This window comes from Lissotriton helveticus, chromosome 10 (assembly GCF_964261635.1).
Source record: "Lissotriton helveticus chromosome 10, aLisHel1.1, whole genome shotgun sequence".
Taxonomy (NCBI): domain Eukaryota; kingdom Metazoa; phylum Chordata; class Amphibia; order Caudata; family Salamandridae; genus Lissotriton; species Lissotriton helveticus.
This window is the reverse complement of record NC_136071.1, coordinates 424,721,896-424,745,596: the sequence shown is the minus strand read 5'-3', so window position 1 is coordinate 424,745,596 and position 23,701 is coordinate 424,721,896. Positions and strand designations below refer to the sequence as shown.

Genomic DNA, 23,701 nt, shown 5'->3' with positions numbered 1-23,701 from the left:
TGCCCCTAGGTTTATTGGCACGGGGTAGAATAGGATACGTCCTGCTTGGGACTTGACTGGGTTCGACTACACCGGGTGCCTTGGGATATATATCTGGGGCTGAGGGTGTGTTAATCTCAATCGTGGGAGATGCCTGTAGGACACTCCCCTCTTCAGCCACCTGTCAATCTACCATTTCTAGACTACTGTATCTATTATAGGTAGATGGATAGGCAGGGTAGTGTGTTCTGTGAGGCCCGGGGATTCCTCTCCTGTAGCTGCCATCCCCCCCCCTCCTTCTTGTAACAGTTTCCCAACTAGCCTCGTCCCCGTATAAAGGGAACTGCTCTGTTGGTCTGCCCCTGTGTTGTGGGTGGGCAATTCTCTCCCTGTAGTAGTTTTCCCAACCCTCCAACAGCTCTTGGTGATGACCCCATCTATAATCCTCTGAGTTATAAAAATTTGAGGGGTAGAAAAATGAAAGAGGAAGTGGTTGGATGATACTACCAAAATCCTCATCAGAAGCCCAGGTGCAGATGTACGCAGCTGTATTTGGGTCTCTGAAAGTGACCAAAATGCAGTCTCCCCTGATGGATTTCCTAGTATGGCCCACCCACGTTGCCCTCCTAGCCATGGAAATATCACTGGTTGTTCCTCTCGGGAGTGGTCTATTTACAGAGAGCCAGTTAATAACTTTGTTCTTCAGTGAGGTAGTGGATTCACATGTGGGAGAGTTTAATTCCGGAACCTCCGCCAGTACTAGGGTGTAGGGTGCAGCTTCTGGGGGGAGATTTATAGGCTTTGGTCTACGATTAGTATTTGATTTCTCTCCAGTGGGTGGTGGATCACCCTTGATGTTGGACGAGGGCAAAACGTTATCTTTTGGTGGGGGGATTATGTTTAAAGTAGCAGTTACTGTTTGCTGTTTTGGGATGGGAGCCTTGTTAACCTCTGGTGGTTGAGGGGTATTATTTGGCATGAATTGTGGGGGTTTGGGGGGGTTTGCGGGTGGGAGCTTATTACTTGTTACTGTAGATGGTCCCCTGCCCTTGGTGGGAATTGGGCCCAATCCATCTTTTGCTGTTTTTGTCCCACTGTTATCAATTGGACAGTTGCCTTTTCGATGTTAACTAGTCTAGCTTCGATCTTGATCAGTCTAGCCTCAAGGGGACTCAATAGGGACCTAAGAAGTGTACCTATGTCCTCCAGTGTGATGTCATCAGATGTGATATCTGCTGGCGCATTAATAGCGGGCTCTGGTGGTGTGGTTGGGTTGGCAATTCTTGGGGTGATTAAACTTTCCGTCCTCTCCAGCCTCGGGGCAGGGGTAGCTCCCTTCCCCCCTTTACGTCTGGAATGTATGAGTTTGGGAGATTTAATCCTGTTGTCTTCTTTGTTTTGTTGGCCCTGCTTCTTTTTTTGTATAGCCCCTTCTCTAGCACCCCTATTGCAGTCATTGTTAGTTTCTATGACTTTGGCTGCCTCAGTGTTCTCTATTGGTATCGATTCAGGGATTTGGGTAATGGGTAAGGCCATAAGGCTTATATCCTCAAAGTCACTCGGGACCTCAATAGTAAACTCTGGGTTAGTGAATGAGGTATCTGGAAGTGGGCCTGTTGCCTGATCAGTGCTACAGCTAGTTAGTAAACCGGGTCTATCTTCTGGGGTTCTAGCTTGCGCCACTGGACCTAGTGAAGATCTCCTTACCCAGTCTATTTCTTGGGAGATTCTTCGCTCCAGTACCTGGATTTCCTCAATCAGGAGAGATCCCGCCTTGGCAAAGTAGGTGTCGATAGGGCCTTTGACAGCTCCGGCCGCGGCTAGGGAGGATGTTTTACTCCTGGTTTCCCTAGTACTCATTTTGGGAAGGTTTCAGTGTCCTCGCTGTAGCAGGCAAAGAGACAGGGCCCGGACCGGACTCTCACGTGCTCGAACGGCCTCAAACGGCCCGCTCTTTGCCCGGTCTTCGCCCCGAGCTGCGTCCCGCGCAGCGGGAGAGTTATGGTATGATATAGGGGCGTGGAGGGCGGGGGGCGGGCCAGCAGGGAGAGCGGACCGGAAGCTGGAGATCGGTCTCGCAGGGACTCCTGGTTCCTGGAGTCCCTGCACGCTCGCAGCCCCGCTAGCGCCACTCACCCGGAACCGCCCTACAGCTGTGGCTCTTCTGAGATTTCCCCCTGCGCCTCACGAGGCGATGCGGCACCCGCGGAGCGGGTGCGGCGAGATGTGGGCGTGCTGGAAAGGGTCCGCCGAAGTTCAGGTCAGTGCAAAGTGCCTCCGTGCAAAGTAAATCGAGTCCTTCTTCTATTTTTGTGAAATGTCCCGGTTTTTGGCCTTAAAATTCTGGTCACCCTAGTTTAGGGGTTTTGGCAAACGACAGCTAACAAGTCCTATATTGTGTTTATTATCCCTTGTCCTTTTCACAAATCATCATGGTTGTTGCGCCCTGCACAAGCTCGACACATAACTTGATTACATGGAATGTTCGGGGTTTAGGCTCAGTACAGAAGCGGCATAGGGTACATGCACAATTGGTCAGGCGCAAGGCGCAGATAGTCTTCCTATAGGAATCTCACTTGACGGAATCGGAAGCTGCGGAAATGTGGAAGAAATGGAAGGGTGAAATATTCTCTACTAATTACTTAGCATTTGCTAGGGGTGTAACAATATGCATCCACTATGGTGTCCCATTTAAAGGTATTAGATAAGAGGGTAGATGCACAGGGTTGGTACATCTTTTTACATGGAAAGCTATATGGTATACATGTTGTTTGTGGGAACCTATATGCTCCAAATTTTGATCAGAATAAATATTTTATAGGCCTAAACACCATACTGGTGGGTTGGGATGCATATCCGTGGCTTATGGGGGGAGATTGCAATGTGGTAATGGATGTAGGTCTTTATCGCTCGCACCCGCCCCTACGCGGTACAGGAGCAGCCAAACAGGCAGAGGCACTGCACAACTGGGCAGATGGTTGGTCACTATGTGGGTAAAAAACCATTAAACAAAGAATACTCTTTTTACTCCCTGGTACACCAATTACACACCAGGATAGATAGAATCATGTGCTCCCTTCCTTAGCTGACCAAGTGACACACACTACGTACTTAGCAAAAACTTTCTCGGACCACAATTCCTTAGAGATCTCCCTTACCTGGGGTAGAATACTCACCCCGGTACCTACATGGGAGCTTTGGCCCCAGTTATTAGAAGACAATGTATTTTGAGCCACATTGTCCACCACACTCGCACTCTATTTCTCTGAAAACAGCAACACAGCGTCTTCAATACTAGTAGAATGGGACGCATTAAAGGCACTGATGCAAGGAACTGCGATAGGTGCCACGGTGGGTGCAAGACAGAAGATGCATAAGAACTTCAACCAAATAGTGGATAGTATGACAGGGCTGGAGCAAGAAGCGGCAAACGACCCCACTAAGCAGGCAGCACTGCAAGAGGCACATATTCAACATGCAGAAGTATTAGAAATCCTTAGAATAACTGATTATAGGGCTTTTACCCAGGTGAAACACACTGAGGCAGATGAGTCAGGGACCCAATTAGCAAAGATACTGCGAGAGGACCCGCCCACTACCGTCATCAGCCAAATTACAATGCTGGGGGTGGGGGGGTGGGGGGGAGTATGGCGTATACGCAACATAATAATAATGAGGTTGCCGCTGCAATAGACACATTCCTAGCAGATTTACCCTATCCACAGACCCCAGAAGACCTGCAGGACACTTTGGCAGGCCCCATCACTAGAGAGGAGGTAAAAGCCGCTATTAATGGGCTCCTGCGTAATAAAACACAGGGCTTGGACGGCTTACCGGTGGAATTTTATAGTACTTACTCAGAGGCTTTACTTCCTCAATTGGTGGAGCTGTACAACAAGTCGCTCGACCTGGGCCACCTCTCTTGCACTACTGCGGAGTCATTGGTAGTATCACTTCCAAAGCCAGGGAGGGATGCAAGTGACATGTCGAGATATCGTCTGTTGTCGTTACTTGCAATGGAATACAAAATATTGAACAAAATATTGGCAAACCGACTGCATCCCTACTTAAACAGGCTCATACACATAGACCAATGTGGGTTTATACCGATGCGCAGCACGTCATTGAATATCAGTAGGTTACACCTTGTAATGGCAACCAAACTAAACAATACAAAAATGCTGGATGTATTGCACTTGACCTACGACAGGCATTCGACACGCTGTCATGGGAATACATGTTCAGAGCTATTGAAAAATATGGGTTGCCTCCTGAATACCTACGATGAATATGTCTATTATATGACGCCTCAGCGGCGAGAGACAGGTCCGGTAAACACATCTCACAAGAATACCAGGTGCATAGGGGCACACGACAGGGCTGCCCCCTGTCCCCATTATTGTTTGTATTAGCATTAGAACCACTGGCGCTCCGACTAAGGCAAGTGGCTGCCCACAGTGGGATACCAATAGGCACACACACGCATTTGACACAATCATCTACGCACAGGATCTATTGAGAGGGCTAGACCCAATCCCGGGAATATTTGCAAGTTTCCGGGAAATATCCAACTTAGCCATAAATGAAACAAAGTCAAACGCCTTCTTCTGTCAAGACAGTCCTTCTCAGAGAGGATCTTGTTTGTGCTACTCTACCTGCCAGTAGTGCAACATACGTTTAAATACCTAGGCATTAACATATACCGATCCCACACGGATATGCTAGAAAGTAACCTCAATAGAGCCATCAGGGGAGTACGCTCAAAGGTCGCTTTCTGGATTACGCTGCCCCTTTCGGCAATGGGCCGGGTGGCAGTGTCCAAGATGGTGGTGCCCCCGACTTTTCTATTACTTCACTAATTTACTGATTACAATACCCCAGATTATCTTTAACACACTAGACACTGTATTGTCGGAACTAATTTGGGGGGCTGGCCACCGAAGAATAAGTCTTAGGAAGTTACAAATAGACACAAGTAGAGGAGGTCTTGGGTTACCGGATTTCCGAGCTTACTATTATGCGAGCCAATTGCAATGGCTGTGCTATTGGACTGCAGGTCACAACCTACAGGAGATTGGATACATCAAGCAAAATATTGACCAGGGACTGCTACACCCATTATTAGTGCCGGAGTGCAAAATTCTCCTAAATGTGCAGCCTTTATTACACACAGCACTGACATGCTGGAGGAAAGCATTGCAATATATAGCTGGCTGTACCCCCTATGCAGGCAATATACAACTGATAAGAATTTCTCTGTTGAGTGGCAGACTCATGAAACACAAAATTGGGGCATGGTTAGATGCAGGTTTGGAAACAGTGGGGATGCTATTCAATGGAACGACCACGAGAACTTTCTACGTGAAACCGGGGCACCAAATCACTTATAAATGTTACATGCTGCACTGCTGCAATATGTCAAACGACACTGGTCCCCTCAACAGAAGGAACCCTGAATGCATGAACTAGTCAAATCCCTACACTATATGGGGCAGGGACGTCACCTTATCAAATGGCTATATCTGAGCATCCGGGCACATGCTACAAGATTCCTTGACGCTCTCCAAGCTCACTGGGTGGCAGATGCGGGCGGGAGTTATCGGACAGGGAATGGGCTGACATTCTGGAATATCCAAAGAAGGTATCACGTAATGCGAAGTTTAAGTTTATACAGTGCATGGTCCTTCACAGAGCTTACCTCACCCCACGTCGCCTACAGCGGATGTTTCCAAACACACACCTTCACTGTCCTAGGTGCCAGTTAGAAGAGGCTGATTTACTTTATATGTTATGGTCATGTCGCGCCTGACAGAATTCTGGGGGAACGTCAGACGAATACTAGTGGAGACAACGCACCTCCAAATAGACGACTCAGTGTTGGGTTGCCTGCAGAGCCTTCGTAAGCGTAAGCCGCTGCAGAAGGTCAAGCTTCGATTCATGGATTTGGCACTTATAATTGCCAAGAGATCCACTACCTTGAGATGAAAATCAGGCAAACTACCTGCACTATACACATGGCTCAGAGAAACCATAAGATGAGGAGAGGCTGACAGTGCTGCCATATGTAAAGAGGACACCTGTGGACTTTGGAAAATTCCAATATCTGTGACATGGGATGTAATGTTGGAAGCCTTTAAAAACACCAACCCTGATAATTTACCCAATACCCCGAACACGCAGTAGATTGTGAGCTAATGGTGGTGTATACGGCCTTGGAGCGGTGGACAGAGTTAAGGGAAACACTCATGATTGTTTAAGGACATAGGTAAACAGTAATGAGATGGAACATAAATCATGCTGTGGAAAAATGACTGAGTATGGTGGGTCGGCGGACGAATAGTTGTTATCAGTTAAAATGTAAGCAATATTGATATTTGCATAGGCATGTACAAGTATGCAAGTATTTACGGTACAAATAGTTATGATTATGAGCCATAATTGGATAAGATACTATCTGTGACTAAGTTATATGCAGTAACAAGCGGATTGATAATAATGTATGGCTACTGAACTTTGCCTGAATGCAACCAGCATAAATGAAAATCAATGAGGTTTGTTTTAAAACAAAACATCACTGCATACTTTCTGGGCGATCAACAAGCCAACTTCTACAGCCAGAAAACACAATGGTTCGCTTTTGCATTAGAATGATAAAATATATGTTTCTGCTGATTTTTTCCCAAGAAACTAACAAAGAGGAAAAGGTTCCTCGCCCTATGTACAAGGAACATAAGGAATGGATTACTGGAACCAGTCACAATGCTTACCACTTATGATTAACAAAACAAAGAATTCCACAATCCAGCAGGTTTAGAGGAGGCCTCTCTGGAATCACTAGTCTACCACTAGGAACATCTCGCTGTCTTTGTCATAGGAAAAGGACATGGCCATACAACCCTGCTATGACATAGGAAGGTCCACCACTCCAGCAGACTCCTCCCCGGCAGAAAGAAAAAAACATTAAATAGTGATGAGGAAATGGGCGAAATAGACAGAACCAGAGAGAATGACTGAGTGGAGATAAAGACTCAGATTTCTACTTAAACTAAGGCAATGGGGGAAATAACTGCCCTCTGATGCATCTTATTGCTTTCCTTCTCCTTTCAATAGTTGTTGCACTTTACCTCGGACACCTGGTGCCTGATGGTGCCCAGGACTAAAGCGAATACTAGCTCTTGATATGACGAGAGCATGCACATGGTTTTGGGAGGAGCCTGTTCACAGGGCAGGATCGAGGCAGCCATGAGGGGGATGTGCAGCGAGGAAGGGGCTGTAAGGAAATTTCCTTGGAGTGCTGGAGAGTCTGGACCTTGAGACCCCCTATGTCCTTGGAGTCCCTGAATTTCCTGGTGGGGGGGGGGGGTCATTTTGGAGTCCTCTGGCATGTCTGCTGCCTTTGACCTGGACCACTTCAAAGGTAGTCCAAAGCTGCCATGGCGGTGCCCTTCATCGTGGTGGGCTGCTCCAGCACTCGTACCATCCTGCTGGTTATGCCCGATGCCTGTGTATGCCCACTGAGCCTATCTGGTGATTGTTAGTGGCTCTTGGAGGGAGCTGAGAGTTTGGCGGTTTTGCATTTTGCATTATCCAGCGGATGAGTACTAGGTGCAGGCAGTCTCCTACAGTGAACAGAGGCAGCTGGTGTTAGGCCAGTGCAGCTTGTTCCAGTAGTATAGCTTGCTGACTCTCGGTAACTGGAGAAGAGAGGGAGTAGCACAGACAAAGGTTTGTGTGAATAAGGCCACTTTATGGAATCAGGTGCACATAACAAACCAACCTGGGCCTTTGCCTTACAAAACTATAGCTTCACTATACAACTTACCTACGATAAGCTAAGTCCCTCCCCTAAAATCTCCCTCCCCACAACAACTTAATATTGTAATAGTGTACTCACTCCAGACCTGCTGAACTGTAACTGTATCCTTCAAACTACCCAACCCCTTTACGACAACTATTATCCCCTACTCAACTAGACTTCCTACAGAACCTTTAACTTTCCAGCACATCCAGGTGTGAACTTATCTACCAGTTCCCCGTCCGCCTCAATTGCCGCTGTCAACAAGAATAAACTTCGATAAACGATGCCAACTTCCCTGCCAACCACCTATGCACCTGCATCAGAGCGACAACCCTAATTACATGAAGAACCCGCTACACACCTGTTTGAACGAAGCCAAACGGAAACAGTAGCCCCAAGGGGAAAAACACCCTCGAACCCTAGGATCCAGGGATAGATGGGAGGGGCAAAACCATCATTAGCCAGGTACCAGATATCACTTCACCAAGACAAAAAAGTGTCTGGTACGACTAAATGCCCAGTTCAATTCAATTCAACTTTATTCAGTTAAAAACACAACCATAAAAGCAATCTAAAAAATCACATGCAGGGCAAATAAAACAGTTTTGCAAAGTCTTTGGAAGGCGACAATCAAAGCTAAAATCAATAAAATACAGGAAATAACATAAGAAGGTGAAGAGAAATACAAATACTTATAGTAGAAACATGTAGTATTTGTAAATTAATCCAGTAATAGGCGTAAGAGCAGCTAAATGTAAATCATATAAGTATGTACCATATTTCAGCTTCATCTGATAAAACCATGGGATATAATTTATCTTCCTTGTTTTGTCATTTGATTTTACAGAAGAAACCGAAGCATTATTTATATCTCAATTCCCAGACCTCATAATATTACAAGCAACTTAAGATGAATAAAGTACTCTGCCACCAACTAGACAATAAAGAGCATAAAAAATAACAGCTTAATGGTAATATAGCTGCTATATTAAAGTAAACGATAAGGTGCATATGAAATAACAGCATGTGGTAACATCGATCCTCAAATGGTAATAAACATTCAGTATTTCGAACGTCCATTATATGTGTATGACCTATGTAATTTCATAATGTAGGGCCTGTTTTCAGTTCCTTTTTTGCTATAATATAAGAATTGAACGGGGTCATTGATATCAAGTTCCTTGTCAACCTCTTTTAGAAGTGTGTTAATATATGCCAGCCACAGGATTTTGTTACAATATTTGAGACCCAGGCAATCAATTAGGGTATCCTGGGTAAATCTGGTTCCGGTTTTTCTCCATATCCCATGCCAGGCAATTAATGGGGCTATGGTGATATAATCATCTATTTAGGGAACTGCAAGGTCCTTGTGTGCTATATAAGAGGGAGAGGAATTAGGGAGTGTCAGTGTTCTCCTTAAAAATATATTTTCCTGGGTTTGAAGTGGGGCACAATTAACCATTCCCATAGGGCAGCACCATAACAAGCCCCTGAAATACATTTACTCGTGTAAAGGGTCAATATCTCTCTTACTGGTTTGTTCCCATCTTAGAAAAGAATCTAAAAAAAGCCTCTTGATTATAACAATTTCAATTTACTTAATTCAATCTGTGGCCACCAGTGGCCCTTATATGTAAATAGCATGCCACGATACAGGAAGGCGCGAGTTTCGGCTATTGGTATCCCTTTTACATGATGTGTTCTCGTTTTAAACTTCCCCTTCCCACATACCATTGTAAAGGTCTTTTTAAGATTGAGTTTTAGGTCCTTTTCTTCCATGTATTCAGCAAAATGTTCAATTGGACAATGCAGCCCGTTTGCAGTTCCCGATAGCAAGACTGTGTCATGCACGTACAGTAAAGCAGAGGTTATACGTTCACCTACTTTAGGGGCATCAGCTTTCAGTTTTTGTAAGATTGGTTGATGCCATTAATGTAAAGAGAGAACAATAATGGGTCATGGATGCAGCCTTGTCTAATCCCGTGTGTTACCTTGAAGCGAGAAGTACACTTGCCGTTTGGCCCATATCATACTCTGGCGGATACATAACTATACAGTTGAGATAAGTAAATAATAATTTCCTGAGAGGCACCCATTTTAGCCAATGTCTGCCACAATTTCCTATGATTAACCAGGTCAAATACACTTGATAGGTCTACAAAACATAAGTGCAGATGGCCTTTTTTAGAGAGTGTGTATTTGCTAATAATTAAGTGCAGGTTAACACATTTCTCTATTGTCTATTGTGAAGGCAGGACACAGCCTATTCAAGTGTAGGTGGGGTTGTATCTAACTACACCCTCCCATCCTGCCAGTGATGGCACATCCAGGTATACCTAAGCTATCTATTGTGTGTGGCTGCTTAGGAGGAATACACAAAGACCAACTGCCAAATACACCCAGTCACATGACCCAGAGACAGGCTGCAAGCACCAAATAGATGGAGCAGAATAATGCTAACTTTCTATAACTAGCATTTGTAAAATTGCAATTCAAAATCTAACTTTAGCATAAAAAGAGTATATTTCATTACAATTCCAAAGACACCAAACATGAACTGTTTACCTGCTCCCATTTGGAAGTTACAGCTTTTTAAATGTAAGGAGGTAACTCCAATGTTACTCTATGGGGGAAGCAGGCCTTGCAATAGTGAAAAACACATTTCACAACCAGGACATGTAACACTTAAAAGTACTCATCCTACTTTTTAAATACATGGCACCCTGCCCTGTGGGCTGTTTAGGGCATACTATAGGGTTGGCATGAATATTAAAAAGGCAGGTTCAAGCCTGGCAAATGTTTTATTTTGCCAGGTTGAAATGGCAGTTTAAAACAGCACACATAGGCTGAAATGGAAAGCCTGAGACGGGTTTGCAAAGCTACTAAAGTGGGTGGCAGAACAAGTGCTGCAAGCAGCATTTAATTTACAGGCACTGTGTACATGTAGTACTACTTTGCTAGGGACATATAAGTCAAATGAATGTGTCAATTGTGGACAAGCTAATGCTACTATGCTTTAAGGCGTGAGCACACACACTTTAGTACCGGATAGCAGTGGTAAAGTGCACAGTCCTAAGGCCAACAAAAACGAGATCAGAAAAATATGGAAGAGTAAGACAAAACATTTGGGGGGAGTCCACCCTAAGACTGACTGGTCAAACAGGTAACGTTCAAGAAAAATGACAGATGGGTCCTCAACTTAGGTCTGTGGGCTTAAAGAAAATAATTATCTGGTAGCTCTTTTGTCCCCAATAGGACCCTACCAGTAGGTACCCATTTTGCTTGGGTGTTTAGTGTTTAAACTGTAGGTGCTCTTTTGACAGGCTTACTTACACATAAAAAACAAAATTGTTAAGGAAGATCCATCCTCCAATTCTTCCAAGATAAGAGAACTCAGTGTACCTGCCAACAAGGACCAGACTACTAATGCATTCAACTTACTATTTCCTAGCTCATGCAGTAACTGATGAATCCACTGTCTTTTAGGAAGTGGTGCTTAAGGAACTGAAGAGGATTGACCAATAAGGAAGCCAAATGAATGATGTCCACTATTAATACTGCAATCATCAAAAGAGCTAATAAAGGTATGGACACTTATCCTGGAAAGAGGGCCTACAAACAGAAGGCTCTTGACTTTTAAACAAAACGAGGAGTTAAAAAGAAAAAACACTTATTTTTACAGCCGGACTGCTGAAATTCAGGTCCATCTACAGGAAATGGCATATAATATATTAACTACAGGATGGCTGAGGAAATAAGAACAATACTTTATAGAGGAGGATAATGCATAGGTGTCTCTCCGTATTATACTACCATATTAAAAAGTTTAGAAAATGAAAATTAATTGTAGATATAAATTGTTGGAGGAGGTAGCAGGGCATACATTACCGGTGCTACATAGAGTACACCTATTTCCTGCTGTGCAGGAAGCATAAACTCCCAGTGGGCGATGTTTGGACTATACAACCTATGCTGCACTCTGGCTCTGATAGGGTGGATGGTGGGGCAGACATCAGAGGTGCTTCATAGAGCGAGTCTTTTTTTCCGCTGCATTGGATGCGTGCAGGGCATGCACCAACGCTCCCTGGCCCAAAAAAGCCCCATCTGCGCCCTTCAGCAGCTGGAAGAGGCCTCTCCCATCCTCAAGTTGGTAACAACTGGTAAGCGCAAGATTGGAGGCAACCAGCCTAATGAAGCCAGGAATTTGACAATTGAGTAGTTTCTCGAACGTGCTGTAGACATTGTTTCAAGAGAACTTGAGCTTACTGAAAGACGGCTTTCCTATTCAGCCGAGTTCCCTGTTTTGATTTAAGTTTTAACCCCACCGCTGTCACCTCACCCCACCCTGACCTGGGGCCAGCGGCAAAACTTCAAAAAAATTATCTAAAATTAGAAATATACCAGAGCAGGAAAACAATGCTCCCCGGAAGATGTCCCAAAACTTCATACCTTGATTAATTTGAACGATTTTACAGAATAAATGTGTGTCAAATTGAATTGTCTCCAGGAAAAAGTCTTCATCCAATGTATCACCTATTAAGGATTATGGATGATAATCGGGCAAAATTTGGGATAGGTCGCTGGTGCTATTGATCTCCCTCATACCAAAAACTGTATTATACCTACTTCTGTGCCGTTATAGGATGCATCCCAAAACAAGGTAGTGCATTCAGACAATATGGTTGCTTTGAACATTGAGAGTGAACTTTATGATTATCGCTCTAATGTTTAGACATCACAAATATCAAGTGGAAGGCTGGGTGTTTCTGTGTATACAGACCATGGAGCTTTGCAGCACAGCGTTGAGGTGCCTTCTGGTATACATTTGCCTCCCACAGCATACCCATAAGTAATTGCTTTTGCGAATGTACCTTGGTTAGCTCCCCAAACAGTAAAACTGAAGGACCAACTCCAAGAGAGGTGTGTGTTAGGGTTGTATATTGGCCCCTTTCTTATTTAACCTATATATCAATAACCTGGAGAAGGTTTTAGTGAAGTTGAAGGTGGACAATCCCCAGGTGGGATAATGCGGCCTGCCCGTACTACTGCACGCAGATGATGCCGTCCTCATGGCCTGGATGGCGAGGGGGCTGCAAATACTGCTCAACTCCTTTGTCCAATTTATGGAAGATCAGGACCTGCTGGTTAATAATTCTAAATCCTACTTGATGCAGGTGGGATCTCGTTTGAGCAAGTCCTACTCTTTTAAAGTTGGGTCCACGCCAGTCCCCAAGACTAGTGTTTTTTCTTATCTCGTGGTGCTGCTGGATGCCAAGATGAATTGGGGGCCTTCTAAAATGCATAAGAAAGGGAATTTTACATGGGCAAATGCAGCTATCTTTAATTTTGCATCCAGATTGGGGAAAAGACTGATCCTGCAGATATTTGGGACAGAGAGCATTGCCAAGGTGTTGTATGGCAGCGAAATATGGGGTTATATCGATCATCAAGTTCTATAAATAGATGAAAATATCTTTCTGAGACAGCTCTTGGGTGTACACCGGGGTACTTCTACCTTGGTAGCCCATGAAGGTATGGCTTACCTTTCTGATCTGTTGGCCTTTCGCCTCCTCTCATTATGGATACAAATCTGGCTCAGCAAAGGGACTGTTTTAAACAAACAGATTTTAAAGGACTGCATGGCCCTTGATCATGTTTCCTATATCCCGTGGCTCAAATACAAGAAGTGTTTTACGAGACTGAGAAGGGCAGATCTTTTTTTTTATCCAGAATTGAGCAGCAAGAAGGATTTTGGTCAGATAAAGGAGGCACCTTTTAGACAGCGATCTTTAGTCAGGGAAGACTAGGAGATAAGAAAGCCCAGTGTATGTAGATTTATCATGTTAAAACCCCCCCAATTCACAGAACCTTATTTACTAGAACTTGCAAGCTCCTATGATCGCGGGCTATTGACAAGGTTCTGTTTTGACCTTTCTCATCTTCTTATTGCCCATCCAAGGGGGCAGAGCAAGGGCCAGAGTTTGCTGCCCTGTGGCTGCAACAGTAAGTCTCCTCACAGGACAAGCTCAATTTTTTTATGTTTTTTGCAGTTTTGATGAATTACCTAGAAAGTCTTATATTATTCCCACTTTAAAAAAGGCTACTTTTAAGGAAGTGTGTCCCATTTTAACCTTTTTATTAATGCTCTAGGTAGCACAGGATTTTATGTTCTTAGCTTTTTAAAGTTCGCTGTTAGGTTCAGATCTAGTTGTGATTAACAAGTGGAGTGTGCATAAAGGCAGGACATGAGCTAGGTATTTCCCTTTTCAAGTTTATGCATTTGTATCTCTTTAAACAATAAATTAATCATATAAGTAAAGTTACAAAATGTATTTAAGCAGAACCTGTGATAGCAATGGTCGTCTATAGTCTTGATCTTCTGTATATTTTCTGGCGCAGCTGACTTTTATGTTTTTTTGCAAAAGCTGAATAAAGTTGTTGTTGTTGATATAGACTGACCAGTTAAAAAACAAGGTCAATCATTGGTTAGCCAGTAACACAAAGACCAATAATCAGATTTATAATGATATTTTGATTTGTGTAGGGGTTTGTCAATAATGCCCTTGGTAAAGGGATTTCATGGTGAATGCGTAATCATATTTTTTACATATACACAAATAGGTATGCTCACCCAAAGTCTTTTGGTGGGCATACATAGTTAACGACTGTCTGCTCAAGAAATAGAATAATTTATTTTGTAGGACCCTCACCTACTCTAGTAGTAGCACGTTTCATAATCGGGTCTCATTCAGATCCATAAAAACAAGGGTGGGCTCGACAGTATTCCAGGGAGCACTTTGAACAATTGATAGCAACCAGGGTCTTGGAGAATAAAAATACCGTAAGCAACTCAGATTTCCCCTTTATTAGTGGTTGCTCAGGCATGGTTAAAAACTACAAAATGGGTAAAAATAAGGGATAATGGCCCTATTTACTTGTCAACATGTTTCAGCCTTAGAGAGTTGCCACTAAGGGTCCTTGGGCTTTCATCAGGACAAATTCCTGCCCCGGATCTTTTGCAATTCTGCCTGAGTCACTTTTAGATGGACAGCCAAACTTAAATCAAATAAGAATGCGAAAAACATGCTTACTAACCTGGTGTATGGGGATAATCTACACTCTGTTCTTGTGGGAAGAACATAATGGTCAATGTATTGTCATACTCACTGTTTTCCAGCTTCACAAAAGTCGCAGAGCAGACATGATTTCGGACACTTGTCTGGGACCTATAAACTCAAGCAATGGAAGAATATCTCAGTGCACATAGCCGTAACTGCTTTGGCAAACAAAAACACACACTGACATGGATGGTGATTATAATGAACCAATCGTGGAATGCAGGAGCGAAATATTTATGAAAGTTCACTCCAAATGGTGTTTTGAATACTTAGTAACTCTTACTCACAAATAACTCTTTAGGCTACATGGTAGGAGAAATGGGGCATGTCCCTGTAGCCACACACAATATTGAGGGTTTAGAGATCACAACAAGCTAGTCAAAATTCAGCAAAAATAATGCACTCAATGAAAAAAAACAGTTTTCTGTATAAGCACTTACTTCGTCAAGGGCGTCACACTGACTGATTACCTACACTAGCCTCACTCCTGCTGAATCCGTCCTAACGCTGTCTCATATGGTCCGAATCTGAAAAAAACGATTTTTCAACATGATGTGATGACGTAACCACGCGATCACACAGTGCAAAGAAATATGGCTAATGTGGTCCCAGGATGACGCATAGCATGGTAAGCTGTGTTCTTAGATGGAGGTCAATTGTAGTGGACTTCTTTCTAAAAGGAAACACTGCACATTGACTTCAGGGATGGTGGCTCATGACTCTGAGGAGACTCCATAAAGTATTCTGGGAGGTAGTAGTATTTTTCAGTGGTGTGGTGTATTCTAGTAAGTTCCTTAGGCAACTACTTTTCTTAAAAGAGAACACAGATTTCTCAAAACTAAGTTCATTGGATGTTAGGATAGGTCAATGTTTTGAAATTATTCTCTTGACTTAGTTGGAAACATTACTGTGTACGGTTACACAGATAATTTCCATTAGATCTTCCTTGTTTCTATCCGGTAAGAGTGATTCTCTGTGGTTGTTCGGAGTTCTTTTGTTCGCTCTCTGGATCACTCATTCCAGATAGTGTCTGTCTGAGATTTTTGCAAGCATAACAGCCTCTTGTTTGTAGTCCGCAGTCTCAGAACAATTTCTCCTAACGCAGAACAATTGTCCTACCTGTAAGTGCTTTTTTAAGTGCCCGTGGGTGTGTGCTCTCAAAGTGGTGGAGGCTGTTTTTATCTGTTATTTTGTGTAAAGTTTTGTAATTAGTTTGCCCTGTACAGCCTTGATAGGGACATTGAGGAATAGTATCTCATCCTTGCTGATAGTCATGGAAAATCTCAGCAATTGATTCCGGCTGCTAAGCTAATCCAAGAAGAGAGATGTATCAAGGATACCGTGCTAGACGATGAAGACATCATCTATGTATCTGCCACCAAAGGCACTGTTCAAAGGGATTGTTGCTCTATTTGTTCTGTTATTCAAACCAGTGTACATATAAACAGGCGATGCTACGTGAAAAACTGAATCCAATTGAAGTTCTGTGTTTCTGTAAATAAATGGTATCTTCAAATTGGATGAAATGTCTTGTTACGGCCAGAGGGGCTAGTTGCATGATCCACTTAACTGATGCTTCAAAAGGCCACTCTCTCTGTGTAAGAATGTCTTCAATAGCTGGAAGTCTTTCTTCTTGAGGCATGCTTGTATATAATGCTTCCACATCTATATCCATCAGAAGTTCAGAGGTCCCGGCAAACTCTAGATCTGAGAAGATATTTAACAAGGGTACGTATCTTTAATGTAGGATCTCATTTTTGTGTCAGGCTGTTGTAGAAACCAATCCATAAATTGGTAATGTGGTTCGAGAACTGAGCCAATGGCATAAACAATAGGGAGGCCCGGTGATGGAGTTCTCTGTAGGTGTATTTTTGGTAGAGTATAAAAATAGGGTGTTTTAGGTTTTCCTGTAATCAAAAATTCTGCTTCCTTTTTAGTGACCCATTCCTCATTCTTGACCTCTTTCACCAAAACAGCAATTTCTTTCTTTATACTTTCATTATTACTTTAGACAACCTCAATTGGAGAGAGGCCTTGTGCATTAATCATATTGAGGGCCAATACTTTGAAGTCCAATACAGCTTTTGCTTCCAGGTTATTTCTATAGCTATCTGAAGCCTGCTATGCAGAAGCCCATCTAGACACACATTCTATTCTCCTCTTGAAATTAGTGTCCCAAACCCCTACTTTCAATAATTTTTTTGTGCTCTCAGATCTATCTCAAAATGAATGACAACCAGGATCTTAGCCTTGCTCCACAATTAACACATTAAAGTCCCTGAAGCGTTATGGCTTCTGATATGAAAGTAATAATTCGGAACATTGCAGCTGTTTCATCTAAATTAAATTTGGAGACTTTAGAATACATCAACCTTTTTGATACAGTTTAAGATTGTATTAGTTCTTTGAACGATTAATTAAAATAATTGCAAACATACATTCGTTATACAGTACAGACAAGAAAAACAAAAGGACTCTACAGAGAAATTCAGATGGGTTAAAATAGAATACAACAGTTAAGAGTCAAAGACCTCAACTAAAAACTTTTCCGGGGGGAACCATAATTAAAAAACAAGTGCTCACTTGACCACAAATACAATCTATGTGCACATATGTGAGGAACCCAAAGACAGCCTGTGAGTCATAGTGCCAGGGACTCAATAATAAATACCATATGAATTAATGGCTTTATTAGATAATTCCATCAAACTCATATTAAAAGTTAACAAGTTTGGAGCATGCACCACAGACCAATTGTATAAGACCTATTGCTTTGTGTGCAAAACGTTGCGGTGCAAATTGTCTGCATGGGAAGAAAAGAATATCAGACAGGATCTAAAGTGCTCAAGTAATTCTGTGCAATTCACATAAAAAAAGATGCAGGCAATAATCTGGCCCAAAGGCTGCTGTGCAAATTAACTGCAAGGAGGAGATCTTCCACAATATCTAAAGTGCCATTGCAATTCAGTGCAATTCCCATCACGATCAAAGGAGTAGTAAATGATTTACAGTGCTAAAGATGAAACAGTGAGAACAACATGACTAAAGGGTAAAACAAAATTGTTCAATATTGTCAGTTAGAGCTCCGCCCAGTCAATAATAAGAAAGAAGAAAATGCAAAAGGAGCACCCCACTAGCTCTGTGGTGCTGCGATGTTCAACATCATCATGACCGCCTTCATACATTTTAGAAATATTGCTGTGAATGGGCTAGATTCCCCTTTCAAGCATTCATCAACTGCAACTTTGCAGGCTCTGATGTTCTATTGTCTGAAGATAGGTAGGAGCCAGTAGCGTATAAGGGAAGACTAGAAGGAAGATAAGCAGAGGATGTGTAAAAGAGTTTCCTTCATAAAATGAAACCCCTGCATAAAACATCCTGATCATCTGTTAATTGCCCGTACATGTATGTTTTGAGTGGTAGCAAGCCAAGCCGCCAACGCAGTAGTTGTGACTTGATGTTGAATTTGGATGGCTGCGATAGGTACGCCGGGAAAGTTAGTGGTTGATATGAACACGCTGTTAAATGTGTATTCATGGTTTAGCGGATAGCTTGGAAATCATCTTGAGCGGACAATAGCCTGGCTTGTTTCAGCAATATTTTTGATAGATTTTTCACTGGTAAAGCGGCTTGCATAAGCTCTTTAGCGGATGCCCCATAAGGCTGCTTTAAGGACCCCAGCTATACAGCTGAAAATTTAGCACAAAGAGAAAGAAAACTTGCATTGAGCACCTAATCTTGACGAGCCAGAATAAACTCCAGGCGGATCTGTGCCTGCACTCTGCAAGTTGATAGCCTGAATAGTCACCTGTAGCACTGGCATTGTGATCGGTCCAACGAGCTTGATAGGCAATTTTTATAAAAAAAGAGCCATATGTGAGTAGGTATCCACTTACAATCAATATCTTTGCAAATTGCAGAAAGATCCTGTCCTGAGAGGTTATGTTATAATGTTATGTTATAATGAATTTATACCGCGCACTAATACTCCAGAATGTCCTGGCGCGATATATAACAGTGACCCGATGGAATGAAGCCGGTTAACATAACTGCTTGAAGAGGAAGGTTTTCAGTTGCTTTTTAAAAAGTACAAGGCTTTGGATATGTCGCAGTGACAAAGGCAAAGAATTCCAGAAGGTAGCTGCTTTGACAGACAAAGACTGGCCCCCCAACTGCATTCTGCGGAAACGTGGGATCGCCATCCGTCTCAGGGAGGCAGAGCGCAGCGGTCTGTTAGGAATATAGAAGGAAAAACGCTTCCTAATGTACAATTGTCCAAGATCGTGCAAAGCTCTATGAGCCAGAGTGAGAACCTTAAATTGCACTCTCTGGGCCACCAGCAGCCAATGCAGCTCACATAGGTGCTGTTTACACTAGACCTTCCAGAGATGTTGAACAGGTGTCTAGCCGCGGCATTCTGTATGATTTGAAGCTTATTTTTAAGTACCCAGGGATACCCACATACAGAGCATTGGCGTAGTCGATGCGGGGGAGAATCAGAGCCAGCAGGACCATCTCCTTGTCCGACTTTGGAAGCACAGGAAAGAACCTTCTCAGTGCTTTAAGGGTGCTAAAGCAAACTCCAGTGAGTTTCTTAATTTGCACCCCAAACCGAAGATCCTTCTCAAACCAGACCCCAAGATTTTTTGCTGGGGCGCCCACAGTGTTAGGGCGGGGATAATCAGAGGGCCATAGAGACTCCCTGAAGGTGGGCGGGAACTGGCCAAATAGAAGGATCTCGGACTTGTCCTCATTGCATTTAAGTTGGGCCTGCGGCAACCATCTAAATACAGCAGAGAGACAATTTCGAGCGAGGTCCGTAGGCAGGTCAGAGTCCTCCCATGTAAATAAAAGCTGGTTATCGTCTGCGTATGCAATTATTTTTGCACCCAATTCCTCCGCCAGAGCAATCAAAGGGGTCAGGTAGATATTGAAGAGCAAAGGCTCAAAGTAGAGTTCTGAGGGACCCCCGTGAGCATTTTCTTGGCAGTAGAGAAGAAGGAAGGCATCCATACCTGTTGGGCATGATCTTCCAGAAAAGATTTAACCCAGTCCCAGGCACCGCCGACAATGCCTATGTTTGAAAGGCGAGCAAGGAGTAGTTGGTGGGGCACCGTATCGAAAGTGGCAGAGAGGTAAAGTAAAATCAAAGACGCTCTGCCGCCTGCATCCAGGCACTCCCTGATAGCCTCAGCCACCTCCACTAGCGCAGTCTCAGTACTATAGGTTGCCCGAAAGCCTGACTGCGCCGGATGGAGAAGGCCAGAAGTCTCCACATAGGCATTCAGTTGACGAAAGATCACCTCCTCACAGACCTTTGCCAGAGCGGGCAAAAGAGATATGGGGCAGTAACTGACAAGTTTGGACGGGTAGAGAGAAGGTTTCTTCAGAAGAGGTAGAAGCTTAGCCTGCTTCCAGCTCCCAGGAACCACAACAGTCTGTATAGATAGATTAATGATCTTATTGACCTCTGGATATACCACTTCCGCGACCCCAGCCAGCACTCTGGCAGGGCATGGGTCAGTCGGAGACCCTGATTTGAGGGATTTAGGGATGGCTAGAATATCAGGTCCAGCTATAGGCTCAAAGTTCCTAAGCAAAGGAACCAATGGTAAGGGTGCAGGGAGGAAAGGAGGTAGATAAACCCTCAATGCCACATCCCCCGGCCTTGAATGGTCTGTACCTTCTCAACAAAAAAAGTAGACAACTCCTCACACCATTGAGCGGAGACAGGAAGGGCTGTTTGTTGTGCAACTGATGCCAAGAAGCTTCTCACAATAGAAAAAATCTCCTTGCTATTGTTATTGGCTTTTGATATCCATTCGGCATAAAAAACCATTTTTGCCTCCCTAATAGCTGCAATCAATCAATCAATCAATACACTTGTAGAGCGCATTACTCACCCGTGAGGGTCTCAAGGCGCTGGGGGGGGGGGGGAGTGCCGCTACTGCTCGAAAAGCCAGGTCTTGAGGTGTTTTCTGAATGTGAGGTGGTCCTGGGTCCTGGGTCAGACGTAGGTGGGCGGGGAGGGAGTTTCATGTCTTGGCCACCAGGTAGGAGAATGACCTTCCTCCGGCGGTGGTTCTGCGGATCCGTGGGACGGTGGCGCGGGCGAGGCTGGTGGGGCGGAGTTTGCGTGTTGGAGTGTAGAACGTGAGGCGGCTGTTGAGGTATTCAGGGCCTATGTCGTGGAGCGCTTTGTGTGCATGGGTGAGGAGCCTGAACGTGATCCTTTTGCTGACGGGGAGCCAGTGCAGGTGTCTCAGGTGGGCTGATATGTGACTGTGGTGGGGGATGTCGAGAATGAGTCGTGCGGATGCGTTCTGTATGCGTTGGAGTCTTTTCTGAAGTTTGATTGTGGTTCCTGCGCATAGGGCGTTCCCGTAGTCAAGTCGGCTGGTGACGAGGGCCTGGGTGACCGTCTTTCTAGTTCCGGTAGGGATCCAGCGGAAGATCTTACGGAGCATGCGCAGGGTGTTGAAGCATGAAGATGAGATGGCGTTGACTTGCTTGGTCATCGTGAGAGAGGAATCCAGGATGAATCCCAGGTTGCGTGTGTGGTCAGTGCGTGTCGGTGCGGTGCCTAGTTCTGTGGGCCATCAGGAGTCGTCCCAGGCGGATGGGGATGGTCCGAGGATGAGGACCTCCGTCTTGTCTGAGTTCAGTTTCAGACAGCTGAGTTTTATCCATTCCGCGATGTTTTTCATTCCTTCCTGGAGGTTGAGTTTGGCTGTGGCTGGGTCTTTGGTGAGGGAGAGTATCAGCTGGGTGTCGTCGGCGTATGAGATGATGTTGAGGTTGTGTTTGCGTGCGATGGTGGCGAGGGGGCTCATGTAGATATTGAAGAGGGTTGGGCTGAGTGATGAGCCTTGGGGTAGGCCGCAGATGATCTCAGTGGCCGTGGAGCGGAAGGGAGGGAGGCGGACTCACTGGGTTCTGTTGGAGAGGAAAGAGGTGATCCAGTCCAGTGCTTTGCCTTGGATCCCGGCGTGTGGAGGCGGGTTGTTAGGGTGCGATGGCAGACTGTATCAAAGGCGGCTGAGAGGTCTAGAGAATGAGGGCGGTGGTTTCCCCGTTATCGAGTAGGGTCCTGATGTCGTCGGTGGCTGCGATGAGGGCAGTCTCGGTGAAGTAGTTGGCTCGAAATCCAGACTGGGATGGGTCGAGGGACCCATTGGCTTTGAGGAATGCGGTCAGCTGCTTATTGACGATCTTCTCGATCACTTTCGCCGGGAAGGGAAGAAGAGAGATGGGGCGGAAGTTTTTGAGGTCTTTAGGGTCCGCTGTGGGTTTATTCAGTAGGGCGTTGATCTCTGAATGCTTCCAGCTCTCTGGGAAGGTGGCGGACACGAGGGAGTTGTTTATGATGTTCTGTAGGTGGGGAGCAAGGATGGTGTCGGCTTTGTTAAAGATGTGGTGAGGGCATGGGTCGGAAGGAGAGCCGGAGTGGATGGTTGTAGGAGGATGGATATCTGACTATGGTTACCCCTGATTCTTTGCCTTGTGTTTAGCTGGTTTTCGACTTAGTTGGCCTGGGACCCTGCTAATCAGGGCCCCAGACTATCTGCTCTCTCTGTAAAATGGACTCCATGTACCTGAGGTACATAACTAATGGGATATTGAGTCACCTTATCAGCCCCTGTACAGTGTACTATGAGTACCCAGGGCATAGGTGCACCCAAGGCCTACCAGGGGCTGCAGCATATCTTTTGCCACCCCTGGCTGGCCATCCAAACTGACTGATCACTCAGCTGGGGCAAGGTCGTGTAATCACCCCTTGCTTAGATATAGTATACCTATGTTTAAACCCATATCTGGACACGTATACACCTATAAGTCACTCCTATGGCAGGCCTTAACAATCCTGGAATAATTTAAACAAGGGGTGGTGATGGACAGAGTCTCTGAATTAAGCAGAATACTCTCACCCAGTCAAGAGATCAGGGCTAGATCCAACACCAGATGCCAGAAACCGGTCCCCGGAAGCTTGTTTCCTTCCCAGTGTAAGAATTGGCTTTTGTAGTCTGGTCTGCCCTGTTCCCATGATGCACTGGGCCAGGGACAGACTAATTTGCATACAGCCAGGTTCTGAAACTGGGATGGTGCAATGAGCTAAAAAACGGTGTTGGATCTAGCCCTGATCTCTTGACTGGGTGAGAGTATTCTGCTTAATTCAGAGACTCTGTCCATCACCACCCCTTGTTGTAAATTATTTTGTCCACCCTAAGCGTGGAAGGGTATACTCAGATGTGAGTCCCTTGCTCATTGCACCATCAGGATTCAAGCAAGCCGGGCCGAAGACGGCTGAAATGCCAGAAACCGGTCCCCGGAAGCTTGTTTCCTTCCCAGTGTAAGAATTGGCTTTTGTAGTCTGGTCTGCCCTGTTCCCATGATGCACTGGGCCAGGGACAGACTAATTTGCATACAGCCAGGTTCTGAAACTGGGATGGTGCAATGAGCTAAAAAACGGTGTTGGATCTAGCCCTGATCTCTTGACTGGGTGAGAGTATTCTGCTTAATTCAGAGACTCTGTCCATCACCACCCCTTGTTGTAAATTATTTTGTCCACCCTAAGCGTGGAAGGGTATACTCAGATGTGAGTCCCTTGCTCATTGCACCATCAGGATTCAAGCAAGCCGGGCCGAAGACGGCTGAAATGCCAGAAACCGGTCCCCGGAAGCTTGTTTCCTTCCCAGTGTAAGAATTGGCTTTTGTAGTCTGGTCTGCCCTGTTCCCATGATGCACTGGGCCAGGGACAGACTAATTTGCATACAGCCAGGTTCTGAAACTGGGATGGTGCAATGAG

General features: G+C 44.7%; 1 protein-coding gene across 2 annotated transcripts in view; it reads right to left on the bottom strand.

The window, feature by feature from the left end:
• Positions 1 to 23,701, bottom strand: part of PPL (periplakin) — a 465,062-nt gene that overhangs the window by 419,595 nt on the left and 21,766 nt on the right. Inside the window, exon 2 of one of the 2 annotated variants that reach the window (XM_078662907.1) lies at positions 14,945 to 15,003. The exons of the other annotated variant lie outside the window; for it this stretch is intronic. The gene's annotated coding sequence lies outside the window, so the exon portion shown is untranslated. The remainder of the gene's footprint in view (positions 1 to 14,944; positions 15,004 to 23,701) is intronic. 2 annotated transcript variants of the gene reach the window in all.